Below are 16,418 nucleotides of genomic sequence, written 5' to 3' on the forward strand. Positions count from 1 at the left end.
GAAAAGGTGTTATACCAGGGGCTACATTATGCAGTAGCTTCAGTTATTTTAAACTTTACCGAGGTGCATATACCTGACTAATGCCCGAAGGAAACAGAGCAGCTATACCAGGCCCTACTCAGAGAAATGTTCAAGAACTTTTATGAGTTAGAATTTGAGAATGTAGACAAAACAGATATATACATCCGATACGCTAGGGAAACCATGGGCACGGGAAGACCTAGAAGGGGCACCTTGAACGACATTTTAACTGCATATCATGCAGGATCCGATGTGATAAATAGCCTGGACGATATAGAACTACACATGCAGATAAATGGTCTAAAGAACCAACTGAGAAACATCATGAAATAAGAAAACACAGGAGAAGGCTCAGAGCTACACGAGGACCAGGCTATGATGATCCATTGAAAGGAAATCGTGGCTGAGCTGGAACAACATGCACAGACAGGGAATGCACTCATACGGGAGGATAGGAATGCTTCTGACCAGGTTGCACAGAACGAGGTGTGTGTGCTGTACGGGGCATGGTTGTTGGGCGAGGGCCGCAACAACCTGGAGGATTTAAAACAAGGTTTAGTCCCCTACTGGATCAGTAACAAGCACCTTGCAGCCCTCCACCCGTACAGTAACTCACTAAGCCCGTGCCAGCTCGGCCTAGCTTCTGAAACTTACCCTGTCCCAGTCGATCGCGATGTTCTAATCACACCATCATGGGGATAGTACTAAGGATGTCGGTCTTGTGTGGGACAGCCCTTCAACACTGTCTACAGGGTGGAGAACATTGGAGTCATTCAAGGAGGTGCACATGTTCATTTGACAGCAGTCCCACCCTATGTCATAAAGTGGGAACACGCTGCGACGGGTACTGACCTCTCCGGGTGCAAACATAATACTGTGTCCCCAGCACTTGAACACCTATTCTAAACCACAGTGTGGGTTTAAAGCTGCTGGTGCACAGTCTATCAACTGTACCATGGAGGTAATGGCACAAAACCATGTCCCTCCACAGGGAGCATACATCGGGGGTGGGACAGATTGTGTCACCACCAGTGCGCCCCACTACCAACATGGACACTTCTGGTGTCCGGTCAGTGACAGCAGGTTTTGCTTTAAACCCGAGGCAGAAGTTCAAGTGTCCCAGGAACGGATTGTCCCCATTCCTGAGCCCTCCACTGTTCACCTCACTGAGGGAGAAAACATCACAAACCTGCAGGATTATGTTGTACATTTGGCGATGAAATTCCCCCACTACCCGAACAACTTACTGCTCTGCTAGCAGCTGTAGTAATCTCACAAAAACATTTCGATTCTCGAGAACAGAAAACAATTGAGATAGGGAGAAAGATTCTAGAGATCACAATTCCACCTTGGTGGGACATTTTCAGAAATACAGAAGTTCCTGCCGGGATCAGAATAGCTTCCCACTTTTTGGTTGTCTGTCAACTCACGATTATTCTCTACTTATGGTGTCTCACTTGTTGAGTGAAACGCAGAGGCCGTCAGGTCAGGCACCAAAGGTGCTGTTCGCTCCCTGGCCAAACTTGGGATCGCACAGGGAGGAGTAACACCATACTACCATGAACTCATCCTTTTTTGGCGTGGAAGCAAGTCATCCTCATTTCGAGGGACCGCCTATGATGATGATGATGATGGATACATTAACGTCCCGACAGCTCATTGACTGCAGGAGTGGGACCGTGTGGCGCTTCGGAAGACATGTCAAAAAGAAAAAAGTCACTGATTCCGTCTCATGTGCTCCTCCAATCAGGAATAGCAACAAACTAAAAATCCTTAATAATGGTTACATCTTATCTGCGAATAAACGACATAGTTCGCTTGTTGGTCTAGAGGTATGATTTTCGCTTCGGGGTTGCTATTTGAAATATGCGAGAAGTCCCGGGTTCAAATCCCGGACAAGCCCTCATTTTGCCGCGAATTTTGAATTTGCATCGAACTTTTGCAAAGAAGGACTTGCATTTCTGCAGCGTCTGTCAGGAACTCATGATGCCCCAAAGTGCTTTACAGTCGTTGAGTTGCCTTTGAAATGTTGTCACGTGAGGAAAGATGTGCCCAAGTCACCTCACACGCACCTCAACTTTTTGTGAAGGAGATCATAGAATCATAGAAGTTTACAGCACGGAAGGAGGCCATTTCGGCCCATTGTGTCCGCGCCGGCCAACAAGAGGCTATCCAGCCTAATCCCACTTTCCAGCTCTAGGTCCATAACCCTGCAGGTGCACATCCAAGCACTTTTAAAATGTGGTGAGGGTTTTTGCCTCTACCACCCTTTCAGGCAGTGAGTTCCAGACCCCCACAACCCTCTGCGTGAAGAAATTTCCCCTCTAAACTTTCTACCAATTACTTTAAATTTATGCCTCCTTGTTGATGATCCATCTGCTAAGGGAAATAGTTTTTTCAATCCACTATATCTAGGCCCCTCATAATTTTATACACCTCAATGAAGTCTCCCCTCAGGCTCTGTTCCATGGAAAACAAACCCAGCCTATCCAATCTGTCCTCATGGCTAAGATTCTCCACTCCCGGCAACAGACTCGTAAATCTCCTCTGTATCCTCTTCATTGCAATCATGTCCTTCCTGTAATATGGCGACCAGAACTGCACGCAGTACTCCAGCAGTGGCCAAACCGGCCCCACCGACCACATCTCTTGTATACTTTTACTCAGATAATAAAGGCAAGCATTCCATATTCCTTCTTAACCACCTTATCGACCCGGCCTGCTACTTTCAGGTATCTGTGGACATGCACTGCCTGGATTCTGGGGAGGACCCAGCAGATTGGAAAACTGCAAATGTAATGCCCCTATTTAAAAAAGGAGCAAGACAAAAAGCAGGAAACTATAGACCAGTTAGCCTAACGTCTGTGGTTGGGAAAATGTTGGCGTCCATTATTAAAAAAGCAGTAGCAGGACATAGAAACATAGATACGTAGAAAATAGGTGCAGAAGAAGGCCATTCGGCCCTTCGACCTTGCACCACCGTTCAATAAGATCATGGCTGATCATTCAGCTCAGTACCCCTTTCCAGCTTTCTATCCATACCTCTTGATCCCTTTAGCCTTAAGGGCCACATCTAACTCCCTCTTGAATATATCTAACGAACTGGCATCAACAACTCTCTGTGGCAAAGAATTCCACAGGTTAACAACTCTCTGAGTGAAGAAGTTTCTCCACATCTCGGTCCTAAATGGCTTCCCCCTTATCCCTTAGACTCTGACCTCTGGTTCTGGACTTCCCCAAACATCGGGAACATTCTTCCTGCCTCTAACCTGCCCAGTACCGTCAGAATTTTATATGTTTCTATGACATCCCCTCTCATTCTTCTAAACTCCAGTGAATGCAGGCCCAGTCGATCCAGTCTCTCCTCATATGTCAATCCTGCCATCACGTGAATAAGTCTGGTGAACCTTCGCCGCACTCCCTCAATAGCAAGAACATCCTTCCTCAGATTAGGAGACCAAAACTGATACACAATATTCCAGGCGACGCCTCACCAAGGCCCTTTAAATCTGCAGTAAGACCTCCCTGCTCCAATACTCAAATTCCCCAGCTATGAAGGCCAACATGCCATGTGTCTTCTTCACCGCCTGCTGTACCTGCATGCCAACTTTCAATGATTGATGTACCATGACACCCAGGTCACGTTGCACCTCCCCTTTTCCTAATCTGTCACCATTCAGTTAATATTCTGCCTTCACGTTTTTGCCACCAAAGTGGATAACCTCACATTTATCTACACGATACTGCATCTGCCATGTATTTGCCCACTTACCGAACCTGTGCAAGTCACCCTACAGCCTATTAGCATCCTCCTCACAGCTCACACCGCCACCCAGCTTAGAGTCACCTGCAAACTTGGAGATATTACAATCAATTCCGTTGATTCCATCTAAATCGTTGATGTATATTGTAAATAGCTGGTGTCCCGACACTGAGTCCAGTGGCATCCCAGTAGTCACTGCCTGCGATACTGAGAAGGACCCATTTATCCCTGCTCCCTGCTACCTGTCTGCCAACCAGTTCTCTACCCACGTCAATACATTACCCCCAATACCATATGCTTTAATTTTGCAAACTAATCTCTTGTGTGGGACCTTGTCAAAAGCCTTTTGAATGTTCAAACACATTACATCCACTGGTTTTCCCTTGTCCACTCTGCTAGTTGCATCCTAAAAAAAATCTCGAAGATTTGTCAAGCATGATTTCCCTTTCATAAATCCTTGCTGACTTGGACAGATCTTGTCACTGCTTTCCAAATATGCTGCTATTTCATCTTTAATAATTTATTCCAGCATTTTCCCCACTACTGATGTCAGGCTAATCGGTCTATAATTATACATTTTCTCTCTCCCTCCTTTTTCAAAAAGTGTTGTTACATTAGTTCCCCTCCAGTCCTTAGGAACTGATCCAGAGTCGATAGACTGTTGGTAAAATTATCACCAATGCATCCACTATTTCTAGGGCTACTTCCTTAAATACTCTGGGATGCAGACTATCCGGCGGTGTGGATTTATTGGCCTTCAATCCCATCAATTTGCCGAACACAATTTCCTGACTAATAAAGATTTCCTTCAGTTCCTAGTTCTCGCTAGACCCTCGGTTTCCAAGTATTTCCGCAAGGTTATATGTATCTTCCTTCGTCAAAACAGAACTAAAGTATTTGTTCAATTGGTCTACAATTTCTTTGTTCCCCATTATAATTTCACCTGATTCTGACTGCAAGTGACCTACGTTTGTCTTCACTAATCTTTTTCTCTCACATATCTGCAGAAGCTTTTGCAGTCAGTTTTTATGTTCCCTGCAAACTTCCTTTAATACTCTATTTTTCCGCTCCTAATTAAACCCTTTGTCCTCCTCGACTGATTTCTAAATTTCTCCCAGTCCTCAGGTTTGCTGCTTTTTCTGGCCAATTTATCTGCCTCTCCTTGGAATTAACACTATCCCTAATTTCCCTTCTTATCCACGGTTGAGCCACATTCCCCGTTTCATTTTTTTCTCCAGACAGGGATGTACAATTGTTGAAGTTCATCCATATGATCTTTAAATGTTTGCCATTGCCTATCCACCGTCAACCCTTTAAGTCTCATTTGCCAGTCTATTCTAGCCAATTCACATTTCATACCATTGAAGTTACCTTTCCTCAAGTTCAGGATTCTCGTCTCTGAATTAACTGTGCCACTCTCCATCTTAATAAAGAATTGTACCATATTGTGGTCACTCTTCCCCAAGAGGTCTCGCACAACAAGATTGCTATTAGTCCTTTCTCATTCCACATCACCGAGTCTAGGATAGCCAGCCCTCTAGTTGGTTCCTCGACATATTGGTCAAGAAAACCATTCCTAATACACTCCAGGAAATCCTCCTCCACTGTATTTAGAAACATAGAAACATAGAAAATAGGTGCAGGAGCAGGCCATTCGGACCTTCTAGCCAGCACCAACATTCAATGAGTTCATGGCTGAACATGCACCTTCAGTACCCCATTCCTGCTTTCTCAACATACCCCTTGATTCCCCTAGTAGTAAGGACTTCATCTAACTCATTTTTGAATATATTTAGTGAATTGGCCTCAACAACTTTCTGTGGTAGAGAATTCCACAGGTTCCCCACTCTCTGGGTGAAGAAATTCCTCCTCATCTCGGTCCTAAATGGATTACCCCTTATCCTTAGACTGTGTCCCCTGGTTCTGGACTTCCCTAACATTGGGAACATTCTTCCTGCATCTAACCTGTCTAACCCCGTCAGAATTTTAAACGTTTCTATGAGGTCCCCTCTCATTCTTCTGAACTCCAGTGAATACAAGCCCAGTTGATCCAGTCTTTCTTGATCGGTCAGATCCGCCATCCCGGGAATCAGTCTGGTGAACCTTCGCTGCACTCCCTCAATAGCAAGAATGTCCTTCCTCAGGTTAGGAGACCAAAATTGTACACAATACTCCAGGTGTGGCCTCACCAGGGCCCTGTACAGCTGTAGCAACACCTCCCTGCCCCTGTACTCAAATCCCCTCGCTATGAAGGCCAACATGCCATTTGCTTTCTTAACCGCCTGCTGTACCTGCATGCCAACCTTCAATGACTGATGTACCATGACACCCAGGTCTCGTTGCACCTCCCCTTTTCCTAATCTGTCACCATTCAGATAATAGTCTGTCTCTCTGTTTTTACCACCAAAGTGGATAACCTCACATTTATCCATATTATACTTCTTCTGCCATGCATTTGCCCACTCACCTAACCTATCCAAGTCGCTCTGCAGCCTTATAGCATCCTCCTCGCAGCTCACACTGCCACCCAACTTAGTGCCATCCGCAAATTTGGAGATACTACATTTAATCCCCTCGTCTAAATCATTAATATACAGTGTAAACAGCTGGGGCTCCAGCACAGAACCTTGCGGTACCCCACCAGTTACCTCCTGCCATTCTGAAACGTCCCCATTTACTCCTACTCTTTGCTTCCTGTCTGACAACCAGTTCTCAATTCATGTCAGCACACTACCCCCAATCCCATGTGCTTTAACTTTGCACATTAATCTCTTGTGTGGGACCTTGTCCAAAGCCTTCTGAAAGTCCAAATATACCACTACAACTGGTTCTCCCTTGTCCACTCTACTGGAAACATCCTCAAAAAATTCCAGAAGATTTGTCAAGCATGATTTCCCTTTCACAAATCCATGCTGACTTGGACCTATCATATCACCTCTTTCCAAATGCACTGCTATGACATCCTTAATAATTGATTGCATCATTTTACCCACTTCCGATGTCAGGCTGACCGGTCTATAATTCCCTGTTTTTTCTCTCCCTCCTTTTTTAAAAAGTGGGGTTGCATTGGCTACCCTCCACTCGATAGGAACTTATCCAGAGTAAATGGAATATTGTAAAATGACTGTTAATGCATCCACTATTTCCAAGGCCACCTCCTTAAGTACTCTGGGATGCAGTCCATCAGGCCCTGGGGATATATCGGCCTTCAATCCCATCAATTTCCCCAACACAATTTCCCGACTAATATGGCTTTCCCTCAGTTCGTCCTCCTTACTAGATCCTCCGACCCCTTTTATATCCGGAAGGTTGTTTGTGTCCTCCTCAGTGAATACCAAACCAAAGTACTTGTTCAATTGGTCTGCTATTTCTTTGTTCCCCGTTATGACTTCCCCTGATTCTGACTGCAGAGGACCTACGTTTGTTTTTACTAACCTTTTTCTCTTTACATATCGATAGCAACTTTTGCAATCCGTCTTAATGTTCCCTGCAAGCTTCTTCTCGTACTCCATTTTCCCTGCCCTAATCAAATCCTTTGTCCTCCTCTGCTGAGTTCTAAATATCTCCCAGTCCCCAGGTTCGCTGCTATTTCTGGCCAATTTGTATGCCACTTCCTGGGCTTTAATACTATCCCTGATTTCCCTTGATAGCCAAGGTTGAGCCACCTTCCCTTTTTTATTTTCACGCCAGACAGGCATGTACAATTGTTGTAGTTCATCCATGCGGTCTCTAAATGCCTGCCATTGCCCATCCACAGCCAACCCCTTCAGTATCATTCGCCAATCTATCCTCGCCAATTCACGCCTCATACGTTCAAAGTTACCCTTCTCTAAGTTCTGGACCATGGTCTCTGAATTAACTGTTTCATTCTCCATCCTAATGCAGAATTCAACCATATTATGGTCACTCTTCCCCAAGGGGTCTCGCACAACGAGATTGCGCGTTCCTGACATGGTTTAAAGGCAGCTCTTAAAGGGGAGGGGCACTTTGTCTGCAGGAAACTATCTGTGGACAATGGCAGATGCTACAAAGGCTGCACCCCCTCAGGCCGCACCCCCTCCATCCCCCCCCATCACCCCACCACACCTACCCCCACAACCAGTTTTCGGACACTGCTTGGGAAGTTTCGGCAGGAGGAGGGGCATCTTCTATTCACTAGCCCGCATGAAGACTTCAAGCGTGGGTGCGCAGAAGTGGCAGAGCATATCAGAGCATATTGCCTGTCGGGCATGGCTGCAATGCAGGAAGAAGTTCAATGACCTTATAGGGATGGCTAAGATAAGTCTCCTAACTCGTGTCTATCATTACTCTCTGATTAGCATTGCACTACTTGTTGCCCCAGGCACTCACTACCCTTCCCTCCCTCGATTGCCAGCACATTCCTACAATCACTGCAGCACACTTCACCCCACCTTCTTCAGCTACTATTGCAGCGTTGGCTACTTGCTTTACCGTCCTACACCTCTGACACCTTGCACACACCAACAACACTATTCTGCATTCGCTTGCACATCCGCAAACATGTCGCTACTCTAACACTGAGGCACTTTCTTCTTGCAGGGCAAGCTTGGACACAATAACACGGAGCAGGTGGCCAGAGGAGGAGGCCGCACTTCACCCAGTGTGCTGTCCCCACTTGAAGAGCAAGTGATGGACATCGCGGGCCGCGGGCTTGTCAAGAGCGTGTCGTCTGCCGAGGCTGGAGGGCAAATCTTCCTCTCCTTCCCCTTTTCACTTAAATCTCACCCTCACACACTGTGCATGACAAATTGCTGCTGCTTTCTAAAGCCACTCATTTGTCTCTGCTTACCCATCCTGCTAAATCATAACTCTTGTCCCCTTATTACATTCCAGGTCCAGAAGATGCACACAGCCCTCAGGACGGCGAGGAAGAAAGAAGTGAGGGCAGCACTGCTGAACAGGAAGCATCACTCGACCACGTGCAGCTTAGAGGGTAGATTACAGATGCACGCAGCACCAAGGTGCATGAGCATAACTGGGCGATGGGATGTCCCAGGAAGCAGTTGGCGGTGGGGGAGCCCACATCCTAGCCCTGTTGCACTGGGTACAGATGAAAACATCGCGGGGCCACCATACACAAGAAGGCTGATGTCAGCCTATGTCGACCTTCTAAGCGCGCTGGGCTGCCTGGCAGACAGCTTGCACATAATGTCGGAGAGCTTGGCGGTGTCCAGCTCCAACTTGTGTGCTGTCTTCGCGCATGGCAGTCAAATATGGAGAGAATGGTGAGTTCTATGAGCAGTGCAGGGGGCCCTCCCACAGTGATGGAGCCTGTGGTGACAGCTCCCACTGCTCTGATAGCAGCTTAGACTGCAGCCACTTTGATTCTGGGCTCCAGCATCTCCTCTGGCTTACACAACCTGAAGGAAAGTGTTGTTAGGGGCTTTGAGAACCTCCCAGCACACCTGAAGTGGGACAATATGTCACACTGGACACATAATCAGACATGGATAAAGGGTTAAATGTGAACGTACAAAAGCCAGGGTAGCAACAGCTTCGACACTGCTGAAGCAGCAGTACAGCTATGAGTTATGTCAAGGTTGCAGTGGCAAAATTGAAAGCGACACACATCAACCCCAAACCTCGTCACCTACTCGCTAACCGCTACACGCTGCTCCCGTGAGATGGAAGCCCAGTTGCTGTTTCAAGCTTGAATGCATGTACAAGCAGAACTCATTCAAAGAAAGCCCAAGTCCCTGAGGCACCTGATTATTTGCACCAAACTCCTTTGTAAAGAGTTGAGGTTCGTGTGGGGTGATTTGGGCACATCTTTCCCCACACTACAGCACTTCAAACATAACTCAACGGCTGTAAAGCGCTTTGGGGCGTCATGAGTTCCTGAAAGGCACTGCAGAAATGCAAGTCTTCCTTTGCAAAATTTCTATGCAATTTCAAAACTCGCCGGCAAAATAATGGACTCGTCCAGGATTGGAACCCAGGACTTCTCACAAATTTCATTTAACTTCGACTCATCTAAAGTCACACCTTTTGATCAATGAACCAACTGCTTGACAATCATAATGGTAATGTATAGCCATTATAAAAGCAAGTTTTTGTGTGTGGCTACTCTTGATTAGAGAAGCACGTGAGACCAAATCTGTGATTTTGCTTTTTCGACGTGTCTTCTGAAGCGCCGCACGATCCCACTCCGACAGTCAATGAGCTGTTGGGACGTTAGTGTATCCAGGCTGTGGGTGGCCACCCCGAGCGCAGCAGAGGAGTTTCTGCATTAGTTCTGGGTGGGGACAGTATTTCCCCTTCTTTCTTCCTCTTGTCTGTATCACTGTGCTTTTATTTCTCTATTTATTCCCCCTGTCTCAGTTTCTAGTGTTTAAAAGGGAATAAAAGATGAAATGGGTGTCACTGTGGAACAATTTCTCTCACTCAAAGTTAGATTCACGACCGTTGTGCCATGAGGTCTAGACAGCTTGCCGTTGACATACAGGTTCATATATAAATATATATTTGTATATTGATACAAATTATCAAAGCTGTTCCCTGGTTGAGTGGTTAAGATCCCGAGCATTAACCCTTTCCATTCTCAATCAGTTCATCGCAGAACCATAATTGAGGTGTGTGAGAGGATTAATGATTGCTGTAATCGCCGTTAATAACCCCACTACAATCTGTTACAGAATGAGCTTACACACTCTTCCGCTTCTCCTGCCCTTTGCCGGACACATGTCCCGGGTTTAATTTTACAAACTTGGCGAGTTCGCTGATCGCTGGGAGATGGTAGGAGCCTCTGTGGCCCCACTGTGAGGATGTGGAAGTGAACACGTGATATTTCTGTAAAGGGCAGCAGAGGAGAAGGATTGAGAACTTTCAGTGTGGGACAGAAGTTGTTTCAGGTGAGCCAACACATTCCTGATCCTCCTTTCTTCTTAGGTAATCCCGGAGTCGAGGATGACTTGCTTCCACATTAAAAATCAGTGGTGATCAGCACAGAGGGAGCTCACTGGTCAGCTCCCGTCTGTTGAGGTCACTGTGCCAGAGGTTTCCCGAGTGTCGCGGTTATCACGTTTGCTTCACACATGCAAGGATGCCGGGCGAGAACATTGTGTTGAAATTTCCTATAGGGGAACAATCGGAGGCGAGTCTTGTCTCCTGGCAAATGCTAACTGACCTCCTGAGATTTCCAGCATTTGCTGTTTTTATTTGCATTTATTCTCCTAGCAAAAGGGCTCCCTTATTCCTTAATTGCCCTTTATTTCACCAGTAAATAGATAACTTTTATCGAGAGAAAATGGATCCACCAGGGAACTTTGGCGTGTCGGAATAACCGGTGCTGTCAAATTTGACAAAAGTTGCACCAGATTCCTGGTGTCGCCAGCGATGAGGATTTTGAACCAGACTCCTAAAACACAGTGTGTAAAATGGGATATGGTTGAACACTTAACATGCAAAGCACAGAACAAATGATTGAAGTATCGACTGTCCCTCAGTCAGCATTTCTTTCATTGTACAAAAGAAGATGACGGGTTAATTAATGATGCTTTCCCGTGAAAACAACACAAAAGTTAGACAAAAAACATACGGTGACTGGCAGGTGAGCGCTTCTTCTGACACCTGGTGGGAATGAGCAGGGATTTTGAAGCCCCTTGTATTGCAGAATCTTCATATAGACGAACATCTCAAGCTGCCTGTGTAGACCTTGTGGCGCAACGGTAGCGCGTCTGACTCCAGATCAGAAGGTTGTGTGTTCAAATCACGTCGAGGTCACTGCTCTTTTGGGTAATCCCGGAATTAATATTTTCTTTGCTGTTTGGCAATAACCAGACCCTTGCTCCAAGTCTGTCTCATTGTTTCCCCGGTGTCAGTCAGAGAAACACCTGTTGCCCTCAATTATTTCTTGTGACAAGACACAAAAGTTCAAAATCAACCTGCAGGTGGCCATACACAGCACTGGATAGTCAGGACAGCCGAGCAGTCTAAGCTGTTGTGTTCAGTCTGCTCTGAAAGTGTGGGTTTGAATCCCACTTCTAGCACCTTTTATTTTTATTCATTAAGCAAAACTCATTTGCTTGGCACAACGATCAGCTCCTAAAAAGTGGGATTCTGCAGTTCACCTGCTCGCTCAGCATCTCCGTCTGACCTGGTGCTGAAGGTGGAGATGTTTCCGCAGTGTGGCCGTTCACACGTTCACTTTACTGTCATGTATCTCACACTACTCTACAGTTCTAAGTCGTTTTGAACATCTCTTTCAGCCAGGTGTGGGTACCTTCAAAGGGGCTAAAGTTAAAATCTACATCACACATGATGCCAGACCGGTCCATCACAAGGCTAGAGCTGTGCCTTATGTAATGAGCGAAAAGATTGAACACGAACTGGACCTGCGGGAAGGCATTATCTCATCCGTGGAATTTAGCGACTGGTCAAGTCCCATCATCCCCGTCATAAAGCCTGATGGATCCGTACAAATCTGTGGGGATTACAAGTCTACCATAAACAGAGTCTCCCTTTAGGACCAATATCCGCTGCCCAGAGCAGAGGACCTATTTGCCACGTTGGCTGGAGGAAAACTTTTCTCGAAACTAGATCTTACATCTGCGTATATGACGCAAGAACTGACCGAAGAGTCTCAGCTACTCACCACCATCAACACACATCGAGGCCTTTTTATGTACAATCGATGCCCATTCGGCATCAGGTCGGCAGCTGCTATATTCCAGCGCAACATGGAGAGTCTGCTCAAGTCCATCCTGGGGACGGTTGTGTTTCAAGATGACATACTCATCAGGGGCAGGGACACCGAACTCCCATCTCCGCAATTTGTAGGAAGTACTAAGTCGATTGGATCGAGTAGGCCTAAGAGTTAAGAAATCCAAGTGTCTGTTTCTCGCGCCTGAGGTTGAATTTTTGGGCAGAAGGATTGCCGCTGATGGAATCTGCCCAACAGAATCAAAAACCGAAGCAATTTGTCTGGCACCCAGGCCCTGGAATATCTCGGAACTGCCTGCCTTTCTCGGGCTATTCAATTACTTTGGGAACTTTATGCAGAACATGAGCACGCTGCTGGAGCCTCTCAACATGCTACTCAGAAAGGGGTGCGATTGGTTATGGAGGGACGCCCAAGAACGCGCCTTCAATAAAGAACTCAATCTTCTATGTTCCAACAGTGTTTTAGCATTTTTTGACCCAGGTAAAAAGTTAGTTCTTACATGTGATGCGTCAGCGTACAGGGTCGGGTGCGTTTTACAGCACGTCAATGATGCGGGTAAATTACAACCTATTGCTTCTGCCTCCAGGTCACTTTCGCGGGCGGCGTGCGGGTACGATATGGTTGAGAAGGAGGAGTTCGCGTGCGTGTACGATGTCAAAAAGATGCACCAATACCTTTTCGTGGCCAAGTTCGGGTTAGAAACCAACCACAAGCCCCTCACGTCCCTGCTATCTGAGTGCAAGGCAATAAACGCCAAAGCCTCGGCACGCATTCAGCGGTGGGCACTCATGCTGGTGTCTTACGACTACACAATAAGGCACAGACCAGGCACAGACAACTGTGCCGATGCGCTTAGCAGGCTACCACTGGCGACCACAGAAGGTTCGGACGAACAGGACTGTGAGATGGTCATGGCAATCAGTGCCTTTGAATCCACAGGTTCGCCCATGATGTCACAGCAAATCAGAGCCTGGACGAAAGATGCGTTTTAACTGGTGACTGGGCAGAGACCCGCGATGCCTGCCCCGAGGAGATCAAACCTTTCCATAGGCGCAGGCATGAACTATCACTACAGGCAGACTGCCTGATGTGGGGCAGCCGAGTAGTTATGCCCTTGCGAGGCTGAGAGGCGTTTGTCTGGGAGCTCCACCGCGAGCACCCGGGGATCGTCCTAATGAAGGCCACAGCCAGATCCCACGTCTGGTGTCCTAGCATTGACGCAGACTTGGAGCTCTGCATCCGTCGGTGCACCATTTGTGCCCAACTCAGTAATGCCCCCAGGGAGGCTCCCCTCAGCCCCTGGCCCTGGCTCACAAAAACCGTGGTCGCGGGTGCATGCACACTATGCGGGCCCATTCATGGGCAAAATGTTCCTCGTAGCCGTTGATGCATTTTCAAAATTGATCGAGTTCACCATTTTAAACTCGAGCACTACCTCGACCACTGTGGAGAGCCTGAGAACCAGGTTTGCAATGCACGAAATTCCTGACATATTGGTCAGTGATAATAGTCCATGCTTCACTAGCGCAGAATTTCAAGAATTTATAGTTGACCACGGCATAAATCACGTTTAGACGGCACCGTTAAAGCCGGCCTCCAATGGCCAGGCAGAGCAAGCAGTGCAGATCATTAAACAAGGCATGCTCAGAATCCAAGGTCCCACGCTGCAGAGCCGCCTGTCGCGACTGCTGCTGGCATACAGATCTCGTCCACATTCGTTGACTGGGGTTCCCCCCGCGCAACTATTGATGAAATGAACCTTAAAGACCAGGCTCTCGTTAATCCTCCGAGACATGCATGAAATTGTTGAGGCTAAGCGCCGTAAGCTAACTGAGTACCATGAACTAAATTTGAGGGGGAGGTGGAATGAGATAGGGGACAAAGTGCTTGTGCTAAACTATGGCAGGTGTCCCAAATGACGTACAGGGACAGTAACAGGCAATAAAAGGAAACAGGCTACTGGTTATACAATCGCCAAACCTGTCGGAGGCATGTAGACCAAGTAAAAAGTAGATTCACCAACAATACTGCAGGACGATTGGCAGACTACAGTATAGAACTCACACCACACCTGGTGGACAGACAGGTGGAACAACCTGAGGAAAGGGCAATCTCAACAGACAGCCCAGGCGACATACCAGCAATCACACTGAAAGAAAAACAGGCACCAAGGCAAACAACTGAACCACAACTAAGACGCTCCACGCGAGAGCGTAGACCAGCTGAGAGTCTGAATCTATAAAGACAATAAGACCTTGGGGAGTTTGATGTCATGTATCTCACACTACTGTACATAACTGTATCTTACCATGCTATACATGACTGTAACTAGATATGACCTGCAACCACAAGCATACGTTACCACCAGGGGTGCACTTGCAGGAAACACTGCATTACTGTTCCACACAGGTATATAAAGGCAGGTCTCAGGCAAGTGTGGCACATGAGAGCTGTGAAATAAAGGTGCAGGTCCAGAGTGACCTTGACTTCAGCATGTGCCTCGTCTGAGTCTGTACTGCAGGGTCAGGACTTAACACTTACAAACGAAAGCTCACCGGGTGGGAATATTTTCTGGAGCTTTCTCCTCATGCATGTTCAGAGACGAGTTTGTTCTCCTGTGAAAGGTTATAAGATCATAAACATGTAAGGATTCGGAGCCGGAGTAGGCCTTTCGGCCCCTCGAGCCTGGTCCACCATTCAAGAGGATCCTGTCAGTTTCTCGACAGCAAGTTTAAACATCTGGGGCGGAGCCAACAGGCGCCTGGCTGCAATCAGCGACAAAAACGTGCATTTGGCAGAAGCCCGGCTCGGTCAATCGGTCGAGCATGAGAATCTTAATCTTGAATTCAGGGGTGCGAGCCCCACATTAATTGTAAAAACATGTCCCATTTTACACACTGTGCTTTAGGGATCTGATTCAAAATGTTCATTGCTGGTAACATCAACAAGAGACTGGGGAAACAGTGCGACTGACTTCAGAGCAAGGGTCTGGTTATTGTGAAACAGCAAATGAAATATAAATTCTGGAAGAATGACATCGAAAAGAAATGTGACCCCGACACACAGAAAGAAGTGTTAAGGCAGAAGATTAAATGCTGCATTCCTCTGTGCAAAAAATTCCTTTCACAAACATTTCTCTGACCAAAACTGCACAAAACAAAAATGTTCCTTTCAAATTCATTAAACTCCCAAATTTCCACAGCCCCCGAATCTCCTGAATCAGATGCTTCTTGTTTTGCCGACTCAATCCATGTCCCTTTGCAATGTTCTGCTTCCACCCACACAATGAAATGTGCCACTAACTTATAGAATCATGGAATGGTTACAGCACGGAATGCCATTCGGCCCGTCGAGCCCGTGCCGACTCTCAGTGAGTCCCACTCCCCCGCCCTTTCCCCTGAGCCCTGCAATTGTTTTTCCTTCAGACACTTATCCAACTCCTGTTTGAAAGATAAGATTGAGTCTGCCTCCAGTACATTCCAGATCCTAACCACTCACTGCTAAATAGCCAGCTCCTGTTTCTATGTGTAAAGTCTGGGAAACACTGGATCAATTCCTACCACACTCACAGCCTTCCTAAATATAGCACCGTCTTTCTATTCTCGTAAAACCAGCTCCTGGAGTATAGTCCAGCTGTGTAGGTTAAAGCTCTGGTTATGTTCCTAACATTACTTCAAATGCAGTGTTTCCGTAATGTAGTGGTTGTCACATTTGCCTCACACGCAAAAAGTTCCTGGTTCAAAATTGGGTGGAAACGTTTTGAAAACTTGCTCAATTAAATATTGGAAAAAATGGATTGATTCATATTCGTGGTTCAATATTAACAAAACACAATGTCCCACAACCTTGTAAAATTTTCTGATATCACTGTACAGTTCTGTATACACTCAAACTCTACACTTGAACTGAATGCTCATAAAAGTATTGGAGTGGGAACTCACTGGATAACAG

General features: G+C 46.6%; 1 non-coding gene across 1 annotated transcript; it reads left to right on the forward strand.

Annotated features, from left to right (window-relative positions):
• Positions 1-11,455: 11,455 nt before the first annotated feature.
• Positions 11,456-11,527, forward strand: trnaw-cca (transfer RNA tryptophan (anticodon CCA)). Its single transcript has one exon. It is a non-coding gene; the product is annotated as a tRNA-Trp (tRNA).
• Positions 11,528-16,418: the final 4,891 nt, after the last annotated feature.

Source organism: Pristiophorus japonicus, unplaced genomic scaffold (genome assembly GCF_044704955.1).
Source record: "Pristiophorus japonicus isolate sPriJap1 unplaced genomic scaffold, sPriJap1.hap1 HAP1_SCAFFOLD_219, whole genome shotgun sequence".
Taxonomy (NCBI): Eukaryota; Metazoa; Chordata; class Chondrichthyes; family Pristiophoridae; genus Pristiophorus; species Pristiophorus japonicus.